Consider the following 13,952-nt stretch of genomic DNA (forward strand, 5'->3'; position numbering starts at 1 on the left):
TTTACTCATTTATCTGTTTATTGTCCCTCTCTAGATTGTTAAGACCAGGAGGGCAAAGATTTTTATCTGGTTGGTTGCTATATCCACAGTGCCTACAGATAGTAAGGACCTCGATGAATAGTTGAGGAATAGATGAATGGAAGTTATAGTGATTTGCGTAGCAGCCCTTTCTCCTTTTTTATACTGCAAACTTATTGAACGGAGCTGAATCATCTTTGTACCGCTCATAATGCCTTGCATATCATAGCTTATGCATAAAGTTTTATTTACAGCAGCATCAGAGGGGAAAAACTGGGGATGTGGGACTCGACTGGTCTGAGGTTAAAATTTTGTTCTTACTGATCTGGCTCTGATGAGGTTACCGAACCTCTCTCTAAGCCTCATTTTCCTTAGCTGTAAAATAGGGATGAATTAATACCTACGTTACAGGGCTGTAGAGAGGATTAAAGAGAGAATACATGGTAGATTGGCTGGCATGTAGTTTGTGCCTAATAAATAACTGGTGTGTACAATTTTTCTATTGTGTAACCTTGAATAAGTTATTTAACTTCACTGAGCCTCAGTTTTTTCCCTAAAAGGGGAAGATTAAGCCAGTGTCATATGGTATTTGGAGGAACCAGTGGGACACTACGTGCAGAACACCTAGCTGGCATAATGCCTGCACACTTGGGGATCATTAAGCATAAGTACCCTCTATTCTTTTTGTGTAGAGTGTAACGGGTACAGGCACAGACTCTAGAACCGGACTGCATGAATTCAAACCCTGCTCCTTTTACTTACCAGCTTTAGTTGATCTCTCTGTGCCTTAGTAAACTGGGAGACATGATAGTACTAGCCGGATAATATTGCTGGGAGGAAAAGAGATAAGAATATCAATAAACAGCTTTACCAATATCTGACACATGGTAAGTGCTAAGCATGTTTGATTCTTTTTTTTAATGTGTCTTTATTGCTTTTTTTCCCCCTTTAGTCTGTTAAATAGTTTTGACCTGATGTAATCTGAGTAAGATGCCTTGCTTATAAAGAATGGGGCTTCTTTATGAAATTGGCCATGTTTAAGGGGGAAGTATAATAAAACATCAAAAATAATAAAACTATCCTCTCATGGAATGGTCTGACTGGATAACGTAGCCGTGGTCTTGACACCTCCGTGTACAACCATGAAACAGCTGCACTTCGGTTCCCATTGCTTGTCCAGATCCACTCAGTAGCCATGACAGGCTGGTTTAGGTCTATCTCTGAACACCTTTTTTGTCAGTTTGCCTCCATTTCTCTGCACTCTGCCTTCTGCCAGCTGCTTTCTAGGAACGGGTGGGGGTGTGGTCTGAGTAAAACCCAGGAGGGAGCAGCGGGATCAGAGAGACGGGGTGAGTAGCTGGCCATCCAGAAACCTTCCTCTGCTGGGGGGAAGGTTTTCTTTACCAGCAAATCACTTTTCTAACAAAACTCCAAGAGCATATCCCTAGTCGTGCCCCTTGATTCTTCAATCCTATCAAGGATAAAAGCTCTGTCTTCAAAGAACTGCCGTTTAGGATATCACCGAGGGCTTGCCTGGATCTTTATTCATGTCTAAAACAAGCTTCCGGAAGGAGAGGTGGCTACTTCAAAGCAACAGATTCAGTTTCCACTCACGTAGCAACTGGTGTTGCAAAATCTGCCCTGTGGTGGTGGCATCCTCCGTGCATTAGCAGAGGTTCTTCTGGATCATCTCTGTGTGTGATTCACGGCCACCCCAAATCTCTCTTCCGCTCTCGCCCCGGTGCTGGGGAGGCAAGCAAGCCTTCAGAACTCTGGTGCCGATCCCATTGATTATAGCGACTGCCAGGGGTGCTGGGTTGGAAGAAGGGAGAGGCCACACTCAGGCTCACAAGCGATTCATGAGCAGTGTCTGCTGTGCCGGGGGAGAAGGGGCAACCACAGCACGTGTGTTGTGCATTTGCCAGGCCTCACGGATTCCATGACAGGGTCCAGCCTTGAGAGACTCAGTCTCATTTCGTGTCTCAGTATTTTTGCCTTTGAATTAGTGTACATCAGTTACTCTGTTCCACAGTAAAATAGAAATAAATTAGAAATCATCTGTTAGCTTGGATTATATAGAGTTACCTATGTTTGCTTTTCATGGCTTGCTTAAGGAAGATTTTAGATATCTAAGCTATTCTTACTTCTCTCACTTCTGAGCTAATAAGTAAATTGTTCTCTAACCTTTTTGTTGAGCTTCTCTTGCTTAGTTGACACGTGGTTTTATCTCCTGTTTTGTAAGTTTGGCAGAAAATACTCCTAAATTTGGGGGTAATTTTACTTAATGGACTACTAATAAACTAACACGAATCTCTCGAAACCGTGGGCACACAGCAGGTGGCTCCATTAGCATGGAGGTTATGATCAGTATAGAAGAGACCAGAGGTATCCTTCCCAAAGGAATGGTCATGTGTTTGTTGTGCTTTGGCTTCCCTTCTTAGAGGCTAGAGATAATTTTCAGTCTAACCACTGAGTTCTAAATGTATTACTTCATATGAATTGAAGTAAATTTTAACTATCCTGGCAGCTGACAAAGAACACTCTTTCATTGAGGCAGTAATGACAGTGTAGAAAACATAAGCAAAGCTCTGAATATGAGGACATTTTTGACATAGCCTAACTAAAGTATGACTGTATCGAGTTTTAAGAAAACTGTGGTAAAATGTCCATAATAAAATTATCATTTTAACCATGTTTAAGTGTCCAGGTCTGTGACATTAAGTACATTCACACTGCTGTACAACCATCACCAGTATCCATCTCCAGAACTTTTTTATCTTCCACAGTTGAAAGTCTGTACCTACTAAACACTAACTCCACATTCCTCCTCCTGCCATTCCCTGGCAGCCACCATTGTACTTTCTGCCTCTATGAATTGGACTGCTCTGGGAAGCTCATATAAGAGGTTCTAATCTTTTTGAGCCTTGCTTATTACATACACTTAACATGTCTTCACCATCCATCCATCCATCCATCCATCTTGTAGCATAGGTCAAATTTTCCTTCCTTTTTATAACTGAATAATACTCCATTGTGTGTGTATCTGTGTGTGTGTGTATACCACATTTTATTTATCCATTCATCTGTCAATGGACACTTGGGTTGCTTCTACCAAGTGAATAATGTTGCTATAAACATAGATGTACAAACATTTGTTCAAGTCTCTGCTTTCAGTTCTTTTGGGTACTTACCCAGAAGTGGAATTGCTGAGTTACATGGTAATTCTATGTTTATTTTTTTTGAGGAATCATCACACAGTTTTCCACATGCCATTTTACATGCCACCAGCAATGTACAAGGGTTCCATTTTCTCCAGTATTTCTCCTTGCCAATATTTACTTTCTAGTTTTTTGATAACAACCATCCTAGTGGGTGTGAAGTGGTATCTTATTGTAGTTTTGATTTGCATCTCCATAATGGCTAGTGATGTTGGAGCATCTTTTCATGTGCTTTTTGGCCATTTGTATATCTTTGGGAAGGTGTCTTTTCAAGGTCTTTGCCCATTTTTAATATCAAATTTTTTGGGGTTTTGGTTGTTGTAGGAGTTCTTTATTTACAGTGGGTATCAACCCCTTATCAACTAAATATGATTTGCAAATGCTTTCTCTCAATCCATAGGTTGCTTTTTCATTCTGTTGATGGTATCCTTTGATGCACAAAAGTTTTTAATTTTGATGAAGGCCAACTTATCTATTTTTTCTTATGTGTGCTTTTGGTGTCATATCCAAGAAATCATTACCAAAGCCAGTGTCGTGAAACTTTCCCCCTATGTTTTCTGGTAAGAATTTTATAGTTTTAGCCGTTATGCTTAGGTCTTTGATCTACTTTGAGTTAGTTTTTATATATGTAAGGTAAGAATCCAACATCATTATTTTTGCATGTGGTTATCCAGTTTTCACAGAACCATTTGTTTAAATGACAAGTATAAAAAGCCCCATTGAATGATCTTGGCACCTGTGTCAAAGATCATTTGACCATATATGTGAGGGTTTATTTGTGGGCTGTACTAGACTTAAGGCAGGGTAGGTATCTTGTTTTACATACAGTCTCATCATTTCTCACAGATTTATTGTTACAACTTGCTAATGCGTCTCCCCAAGTGGTAATCATTTCATAAACTTCCTACCTATGGAAATCTTTCTCTTTTAGAAAAACAGTTAGTTATTCATCTGCTCAGAACCTTTTATGGGCTCCTCCTTCCTACAAGATGAATTTCATCCTCCTTAGCTCTGCAGACAAAACTCATCCTAGCCTGGCCCACGCCCACCTCTGCAGCCTCTTCTCCCCCCACCTTCTTTTAGGTACCTTTTGGCTGTGATCCTGGGAATGTCACTGGAGCCCGAGTGAGAAATGTGCTCTCATGCTCCCCTGCTTTTGCACCTCTTTCTCCCCTTCCTCACACACTTGATAGAGTCCTGCTTGTCCTACCGTTCTCTGAAGTCTTTCCTGGCCCTTCCCTTTCAAAGTTAAGCATTGTCTCTCTTCGTCTTGTAACAGCCCGTCTTGAGATGGCATTTCTGATCATATAAGTTTTGCCTACTTCTCTGTTTGCCTTCCTTGATGATGGGTCTCTAGAGGGCACAGCTTTTTTTGTCCTGTCCATTTTTGTATTCCCAGTGCCTGACTTAGTGCCTTACATGACATTGGTACTGAATAAGTATTTGTTGAATGAAACAAATAAATCTGAAGCTACAAAAGAAACAAGAGCAAGAAAGAAGTGAAAGACATCAGGTCAGGAATCACACGTGTTTTTCCTTTGTTATAAACTATTGCTGTGGCCTGTGGGGCTTTAAGGAAAGATTACTTTTTTGCCTCTAATGATATTTCCACTCTTTTCTTGTACTTGCTATCAATACTATGATATACCCTCTTCCAAGCAAGGGTAAGTAAACTTAATATTATGAAAGGAAGGAACAACTAAGGGGAAAGCAGAAAAAGAAAGAGCAGGGGTGAGGGGAAGGAGGAAGAAATCCTCCACCTCATTCAGAAGCATTTAACAAGTGACCCTTGAAGCTGAGCCAGAATCGGCTCTGGTGCTGAGATACAGTGCTGTGCTGTGCTGTGCGAGATGCAGTCCTCTAGACAAACACAGAACGCACGTTCCTCAGCACCTGGTGTCACAAGTGCCTCTTATGCCTTTGGAAATTTAGAATAGATGAATAATTAACTATTTGCCTCAGAATATAGCATCTTCACAAAGAGAAGCTTTTTTTGTCTCTTCTGTTTATATGGCCAGATTTGTGAATAAATGAAGACTTTCAGTCAGATCTATGTTTAAAAAGGTTGTCAAGAAAAAAAACAAAAAGTGGGACTTCCCTGGTGGTCCAGTGGTAAGGAATCCACCTTACGATGAAAGGGACACAGGTTCAATCCCTGGTCAGGGCAACTAAGCCGGTGTGCCACAACTACTGAGCTCTCTGGCCTCAAGTAGAGCCCGTGGGCCGCTAACTACAGAGCCCACGTGCTCTGAAACCCAGGCACCATAACTACAGAGACCACGCGCCCTGGAGCTGCATGCCACAGCTAGAGAAGAGAAAACCTGCACGCCACAACTAGAGAGAAGCCCACGCGCCACAACGAAAGATCCCGCATGTCTCAACGAAGATCCCGCATGCCGCTAAACCAAGACCTAACACAGCCAAAAATAAGTAAAATAAATAAATAAAGAATAAACAAATCTTTAAAAGAAAAAACAAGAAGTCTTACTATCATATTAGTACCTGCCCAGCGTTCCTTTACGATCCAGTGAGCACAGCGAGCCAGGCTCTTCCAGTCCTTGGTGTGTGTGACTGTCACTCTCTTTTGGCTTTAGTTGGGAGCACTTAATACACAGAGGGTCCACAGAATAGAAGAGTCAGAAGAGCAAATCTGGTTATTCCACCAGAGTTTAAGGAGGACAAGAAGGTGTGTTTGAGGCCATTAGCCATCATGACCAAAGGGTATAGCTCTTCTGTTTTGTCCCTAGAACCTCAGTCCTTCCCAGCATTTTAAAGAAGCAGGGCTTCCCTGGTGGCGCAGTGGTTAAGAATCTGCCTGCCAATGCAGGGGACATGGGTTCGAGCCCTGGTCTGGGAAGATCCCACATGCCGCAGAGCAACTAAGCCTGCGAGCCACAACTGCTGAGCCCGTGTGCCACAACTACTGAAGCCCATGCGCCTAGAGCCCGTGCTCCGCAACAGGAGAAGCCACTGCAATGAGAAGAAGCTGATGCACCGCAACGAAGAGGAGCCCCTGCTCGCCACAACTAGAGAAAGCCCGTGCGCAGCAACGAAGACCCAATGCAGCCAAAAATAAATAAATTTGTTTCACAGAAAGAAGCAGTATGGTCTAGTCTCAGCCTTTGGTTACTTTTTGAACTCTTAACAGTTGGGGAAGATTTGTACTTAATTAATATGTAAATGACTAAAGTTACGAATTGAAAAAGTCTAACTGGAGACTGTGGAGTTATCCAACGTTGGGAATTTGAGATGGAAGACTTCTGGAGTCCCAGCGTGAGATGGCTCTCACGTTCTTTTTAGCCTCGTGATTTTATAATTCGAAATGGTCGTTGATCCTGTCAGAGCCTTTTAGGGAATAATGCCAGTTTCAGAGGGCTAGATTAATCAGTGAGTCAAATTCCTGTGGTATTTAATCTGCTCCCTGAGCCTTCGCCATTTTTAGAATCCTGAGGAATATAAGGTATAAACCCTGATAGACCGCCAGGGTTCTCATTCATTCTGGTTAGCAGATCACCTAGGAATTTTAGTTGTAACCCAGGGGTACTCAGTGACTTCAAAGAATCAGTGCGACTCTTTGGAGTAGTTCACATGTGGACTGATTGGGAGGAGAATCACATTCGGTAGGTGATGCTTCTCAAGTCCTTGGATGAAGCACAGATGCTGAGTTGGAAACATAGTGAGCTGTTTGTATATTATTTCATTTCATGAAGTGGCAGCTTGGCCAAATCCTGTTTAGAAGTGATTGTGCTCTCTAGTCCTTCTCCTCAGCTGTCTTTTGTGTGGGTATAATCTCCTGCAGTCGTATCATAGACACGTATGCACTGCTGTTTGCATAAGCCTTTTATTGGAAATAACCCAACAAAATAGCACTCACTGCTAGCTTAGCACAGTTGGGCCTTCTCGAAGGCACGTTTTCCTACATGTCAGAAGAATGAAATCTTTAGTTAATGTTAGCATGCTGACATCCACAGGCAGGATATTCCCAGATAGGCCTTCTTTCTATCCCTGGCTCACCTCTTGAGGAAGGAGGCCAGAGGTCCAAGTGACATAATTCTGTGGACACGGGTGCCTAATGAAAACAGCCACTTCAGTGGGTATTATTACTTTTCACTTTATTAACTTACCATTTATGCAACTTATCCCTTATTGCATTAAAAATGTATTTAACAGATAGATTAACTATTCCATGATATTTTATCAGGTTTTCAAAACTTGGTATTTTGGTTTAATATAGAATTACAATGCTAATGGGTTAACAAAATTAATTTCATAAATGTCCTAAAGTTTGTTCACACTGCAACTTGTTAAATGTGGCACCTTCAGGGTTTATCTCATTTCTAATCATTTGAATTAATAAATTGTATGGTCTTAGTGTATCAAGAAATCTTTGTAGAGTAAATATTTGCCCTTTTTTTGGTACAGTGAACTCTAGTTCTTGAGGTTTGTATATAATGGAAATTTAGAATAGTGTTTATAACCCCCCTGCCATGTACCCTTCACCCGGTTTTAGAAGTTATCAGCAGTTTGCTATATTTTAAAATTATGGAAACATTACTAAAGGTTTAAAGATTAGAATTAAAATCAACTATGGTCTCATCCACCTTCTCCAACTCATGTCATTTTATGTATTCTCTTCCGTGCTCTCTGTAGAGTTGTAACAGAAAGATATTGTTTCTCTTCTTTTTGCTGAACATCATAAGAAACTAAGAGCTAATAATAGCTGCCATCAGTTGATGTCCTCCTATGCCAGGCTCTGGGCTACTTGCTTTCCATAGAATTCATAGAATCTTCACAAGAACAATGCAGTGTAGGCATGTCCCCCGCCCACTTATAGATGGGGAACCTAAGACTCAGAGAGGTTAAGTAACTTGCTCAAGGTTGTATATCTAGCAGTGGATTCAAACTAAAACTGTAATTCCAAGGTCACACTCTTTCCTCCCTACAAAGTGGCCTCTTCATTAGCAATTTTTCATGTTGCTACATAGTTACCTTTTTAAGGAAAAAGAAATGTCAATACATAAATTTGACTACATAATCTATAGAAGCAGCACTAGGATAGGTGACGGCAAGGATTTAGAGGAATAAAGGTACGATCCCTGCCCTTCAGTGTTTATGCTCCAGTGCGGAGGAACCTAACTCCTAAGAGACGCTGACAGGGTTTCCCTGGTGGCGCAGTGGTTGAGAGTCCGCCTGCCGATGCAGGGGACACGGGTTCGTGCCCCGGTCCGGGAAGATCCCACATGCCGCGGAGCGGCTGGGCCCGTGAGCCATGGCCGCTGAGCCTGCGCGTCCGGAGCCTGTGCTCCTCAACGGGAGAGGCCACAACAGTGAGAGGCCCGCGTACCGCCCCCCAAAAAATAATAATAATGATAAGAGACGCTGACAAAGAATACGGAACAGGGCTTTATGTGGTGTTATCTGTAAATGTTATAAAAACTCTACGGAGAAGGAAGTGGACGAGGATCACACCCCATATGTGCAGAAGGCTGCTAACACGCGTAGAATTTCAGCTAAACTTTAAAAGACTGACAACGCCAAACGTTGGTGAGACTGTGCGACACCCAGAGCTCTCACGCATGGCTGGTGGGAGTGTAAAGCTGCTTTGGAAAACACCGCGACAGTTTCTTACACTTATCCATGAGCCCCCAATTCCACTCTTAGGTATTTAACTGCATGAAATGAAAATTCATGTCTGCGAAAAGACCTGTACAAGTGTATCGGTAGCAACTTGTATATCGTAACCCCCCTCCCATTAGTTTTCTTTTGCTGAGTAACAAATTACCACAAATAACCCCCAATTACTAGCCCACCGACCTGTAGATCAGATATTGAGCATGATGTTGGTGTGATTCTCTGCTCAGGGCATCACCAGGCTGAAATGCAGGTGTCAACAAGAATGAGTTCTCACTGGAGGCTCTGCGGGGGGGAGTCCACTTTCAGCTCATTCTCGTTGTTAGCAGAATTCAGGATCTTGCAGCGGTGGAACTGACATCCTCTCTCCTTGCTGGATGTTAGCTGAGTGCCACTCTCAGCTCCTAGAGGTCACCTGCGTTCCTTGACATGTGGTTTCCCCCATCTTCACATCACCAAAGGCATATAGAATCCTTCTCAGGCTTCAGACTTCTGCTGCTGCCAGATGGAGAAAATCCGTTATGATTAGGCCAGGCCCACCTCCATAATCTCCCTACCTTAAGGTCAATAGTGCCATGTAACATAACCTAATCATTAGAGTGAAAATCCACCATATTTACAGTGCTGGGGATTATGAAGGATGTGTACATGGTGGGGGGGTGGGGGTGGGGAGATCTTGCAGAGCCATTTTAGAATTTTGTTTACCACAAGCCCCCATTGGAAAAAACCCAAATGCCCATCAAAGGAGAATAGATGAGCTGCAGTATATTCACACAATGGAATTACCCTTAGCACTGAAAAGGGACAAATTGTTAATATATGCAATAACACAGATGAATCTCAAAAACATTATGCTGAAAGAAGCGTAAAGAATACTTATTGTATGATTCTCGTTGTTTGAAGTTCTAGAAAAAGCAGAACTAATCTGTGATACCAGAAAGTAAGAGTTGTGGTTGGTGGAGGGGCGGGTAGGCACAGGAGAGCTCTGCTGGGCTATGACAGTGCTGTATATCTAGACAGGAGCGTGGATTACGTAGGTGCTTTCATTGGTCAGAACTCTTAAACTTTACTCTTAAGGTTTGTTTATTGCACTGAACGTAAATTTCACCTTGATTTATAAAAAGTGAAACATCACCCTATTGAATCCTTGTTTTACCTCCCACCAGACTTTTGGTTTAAGAAATGTATCACAATTATATATATATAAGCACCACTCTTGGGAAACCTTATAGGTAGAAACATCTTTACAAATCGTCTAACCTAATTCCGTTGTAAACACTACTGCCCTAGTGAAGAAAAAGGGTTAAAATTGATAATGATAGAGTCTGCTGCAGCCACCAGTCTGCCCTCAGGATGGGGTTAGACAGTTTCACCTATTTGTGCTTGCCAGCAGAAAACATGACAGAGGGGCAGCTTTGCTAACAGCAATCCATCTTGAAGTGTAAGCACAGAATCTGGAGTAAGACATTTTACTTGGAAGTGTTTGGCAGGAGACATTTTCTTACTGTGATGGATTTGATCAGCGAATTCACAGCAAATTTTGCTGCTGCCCATGATTGGCTGGGAAATTATTTGTAAAAACTCCATTGAGGGCTTCCCTGGTGGCGCAGTGGTTGAGAGGCTGCCTGCCGATGCAGGGGACATGGGTTCGTACCCCGGTCCGGGAAGATCCCACATGCCGCGGAGCGGCTGCGCCCGTGGGCCATGGCCGCTGGGCCTGCACGTCCGGAGCCTGTGCTCCGCGGCGGGAGAGACCACAGCGGTGAGAGGCCCATGTACCACACACACACACAAAAAACTCCATTGAAGTTAAAGGACAACATGGTGGTCATTTTAGAGTGTCTGTGACCTCACCTTACCGCTGTAGAAATGGTTGGATGATGTTGTGAGCAGAAAAAGGACAAACTTAGGTGGATGGATTTCACAAAACTGCCCCCTACAGTTTTTATGCTATTTCTTTAAAAAAGTGTTCTTTCATATCTACTATGAGATTGGTTTCCTATGATACATTGGTTTCCTATAATGCCCTGGCTGATTATTGACTTTAGATTTTAAGTACGCTGTAATGAAAATAGTTAGGTGGCTGTTAAGATCATTATAACTTTTAAAGGTTCTTTGTGCTTTGGCTTTTTGTGATGAGGTATCACCATGTGCTAGCATTTAAATGTTTTAAGTATATTTTCCTGGTATCTGAATTTCTCTGCTCAGGTCCTCATGGAAGCTGTGCTCATTGACCCCTGTGTGGTCACTGGAGACTTGGTGAGGTGTTGGTACCATGTTCCAGCAGAGTGGCCACAGTCCCTTCCAGTGACTGGAAGAGAATTATTCAACACCCACTCCACCCTACGCAAGTTATTTATGTGTTGAGTGGTTAATTAGAGTAAACTAGGAGTTTCAGAATTAGAATTATCAAATTTTTTGGATCCTGAGAAATTACAGAGTTTTTGTGTAGAAAACTTTTATATGATAATAATCCCTTCTGTCTAGTTGTATCTATAACAATTCTTGGGTTTTCTGTATTAAAGAATATAATTTTGGCTTGGTTTACTTAGGAATAATGCAGTTTGTGTAAAATGATTTTGTGAGATGAAAACTCTTCGTCTTGATCTCCAGGTATTGAAATAATTATTCTTTAAAATATCTACACACACACACACACACACACACACACACACACACACACACACACCCCCAAGTACTGTCTGATGCCACTTATACAAGGGATCTAAAGTAGTTAAATTCATAGAAACAGAAAGTAGATGGTGCTTGCCAGGGCCTGGAGGGAACGGGAAATGGGAGTTGTTGTTTAATGGGTGCAGAGTTTCAGTTTTGCAAGATGAAAAAGGTCGGGAGAGCTGTTGCAAAACAGTGTGAATAGACTTATCTCTACCGAACTGTACACTTAAAGTGGTAACTTTTAATGTTATGTGTATTTTAGCACAGTGAAAAGTTAAAAAATGAAAATATCTAGTATGTTTTCCCTTTTTGAGATGAGAAAACCAAGGCAATAAATAAAACCCAAACATGTAAAATGTAGCTTCATCTGTTGACTTAGTTGAACAGGCTGTCTTGCTTTCAGTCTGCTGGTAGCAGCGCTCTCCCAGTTGTGTGTTATGCCTCAGTGTGATTTTGCTTCTGGGGCAACGCCTTAGCCCATCTTTTTCTCCATTTTCCACTTCTCAGCACATTCTTACACTTAAACTCCTTCCCCAAATTGCTTGTCTGGTAGATTTAAAAGATTCTTTGATATGAAAACAAAGTAAGAAGATAATGTAATCCACTGCTGTCTCTTTGCCTAGTACTTCAACCTGTTACCAAGGACATTAAAAAAAAAAAAGTGTGGAGCAACCACTGTGTGTCAGGCATTGACCTAGTGTTTCCACATGCGTGTTTTGAAAGTTGATGGTTTATCAGAAATCAATCAAATTGGCCAGGCTCAAAAGAACTTTTGAATTTTATATTTTAAGATTGCTTTGGCCATGGTAATATTTCTTCTTCTTGGAATAACTTATAAATTACACAGGGTGTATTCCTAATAAGAATACATTTTGGTGTTAAAAAAGTATGCTTACATGGTGTTTTACTAATACGTGAAACTAATTAATTCCCAATGTGTGAGTAGCTATCATGTCTCCACAGTGTTCGTTATGCCAGATTTGTCAGCTTTATATCTCTGGGGGCAAAGCTCTAGAGAACAGGAGAATACACATTTCCCTCTGACTGTCCCACTTCATACACTGTTCACTGGGGAGTGTTCATGGCCAGCGTGCTGCATCCTGCTGAAAGGAAGACCATGCATCAGAATGTTTGTTTTTAGCAGTTATTTTTAGCAGGCAGATCTAGAAATTTTTAGTGTTTTCATGTTAGAGTATACTTCTTTATTATGATAATTCCAAGAAGAATAAATAATTTTAGACCCGTGTATGTGAGTGCATGTGCATGATGGGCACGTGTGTGTGTGTGTGTGTGTGTGTGTGTGTGAGAGAGAGAGAGAGAGAGAGAGAGAGAGAGAGGGAAAGGGAAAGAGAAAGAGAAAGACATCCCCTTAATAACAGGAGGGGGTAGAGGCTTAGTCTATTATCATAAAGCTCTGCTAATGTAGCTTCTGAGTCATGTGATTGCAGAAAAGGCTATTATCTCAATGAAAAGGAAACTGGTTTTTAGAGCAAGCAATAGAATAGAAGCAGGAAGAATTTTCGAGTGTTCCACCATGCTGGATTGTCAAAGGGGGATCTGTCTGATCAGCAGCTAAAAAAGGATTTGTGAGGCTAGTTTGTCAGCTATCGTTGGAAGCAAGTGATAGAGGAGGTAAGCAGCAGGGCACTCAGCATGTGCTCAGGTTTACATCAAGGCAGAATGCTGGTTTGGGTTAACACAGGAGATTTATCTCTGAGGCATTAAATTTATTGCTAATTGTGGGGTTTTTTGGTTTTTCTTTTGGAAGAGTGATGTATGGTATTTTTATTTACATCACTGGTGAAGATAAGGACAAGCTGCTGAGCTCTGGTTTGAACTGCAAAGGCTGTGGACAATTACAAGGTGTGTTTCACAAGTGCTCTGACTTAATGTTTGGCAGTGTTCTTGGAATTCTGTGTGCTTCTGGATTGGATGTGCGTGTTGCCGAGGGAGAACTGAGCATGACAACCGGGCAGTGATATAGTGTTCTTGGGGACAGATACATACAGTGCTATCCAAATTGATTCCTTCGTGGTCCCTATTTCTTATGTGTTTATTTAGCGATTAAAGGTTTCTTGCAGTTTCTTTATGTGGCCAAATACAGTCTCATGCTTGTTTTAGGAAATGAATTGGTAAGCATTTTCTAAATTTCCAAAGAAGAATCCAATGCAAATCTTACTCATTAAGGAATAAATATAAGCTTTATATTTGTATCTGTTAACTTTTTTTAATATCCTTTTGTAATTCAAGCCTTAAAAAAGGAAGGGCTTTGCAGTGAATTTGAAATTATCTAAATTTTAGTTAGGTAATAAATCTTATTTTGGCTGAGGCCTTGAATGAATGATTTTTTGTTGTATAGAGTACCTAACTTTTTCTGATTTACTACATCCTTATGCTACTGTGTGCAGA

At 41.5% G+C, this 13,952-nt stretch overlaps 1 protein-coding gene across 6 annotated transcripts in view; it reads left to right on the forward strand.

The window, feature by feature from the left end:
* The window catches only part of NCOA2 (nuclear receptor coactivator 2), a 271,444-nt gene that overhangs the window by 133,499 nt on the left and 123,993 nt on the right, over positions 1 to 13,952 (forward strand). Inside the window, exon 2 of one of the 6 annotated variants that reach the window (XM_089899039.1) lies at positions 1 to 13,406. This exon is cut by the window's left edge and continues 27,923 nt beyond it. The exons of the other annotated variants lie outside the window; for them this stretch is intronic. The gene's annotated coding sequence lies outside the window, so the exon portion shown is untranslated. The remainder of the gene's footprint in view (positions 13,407 to 13,952) is intronic. 6 annotated transcript variants of the gene reach the window in all.

Source organism: Delphinapterus leucas, chromosome 17 (assembly GCF_059928025.1).
Source record: "Delphinapterus leucas isolate spDelLeu-1000000601 "Yukka" chromosome 17, BTC_Dleu_Yukka2, whole genome shotgun sequence".
Taxonomy (NCBI): domain Eukaryota; kingdom Metazoa; phylum Chordata; class Mammalia; order Artiodactyla; family Monodontidae; genus Delphinapterus; species Delphinapterus leucas.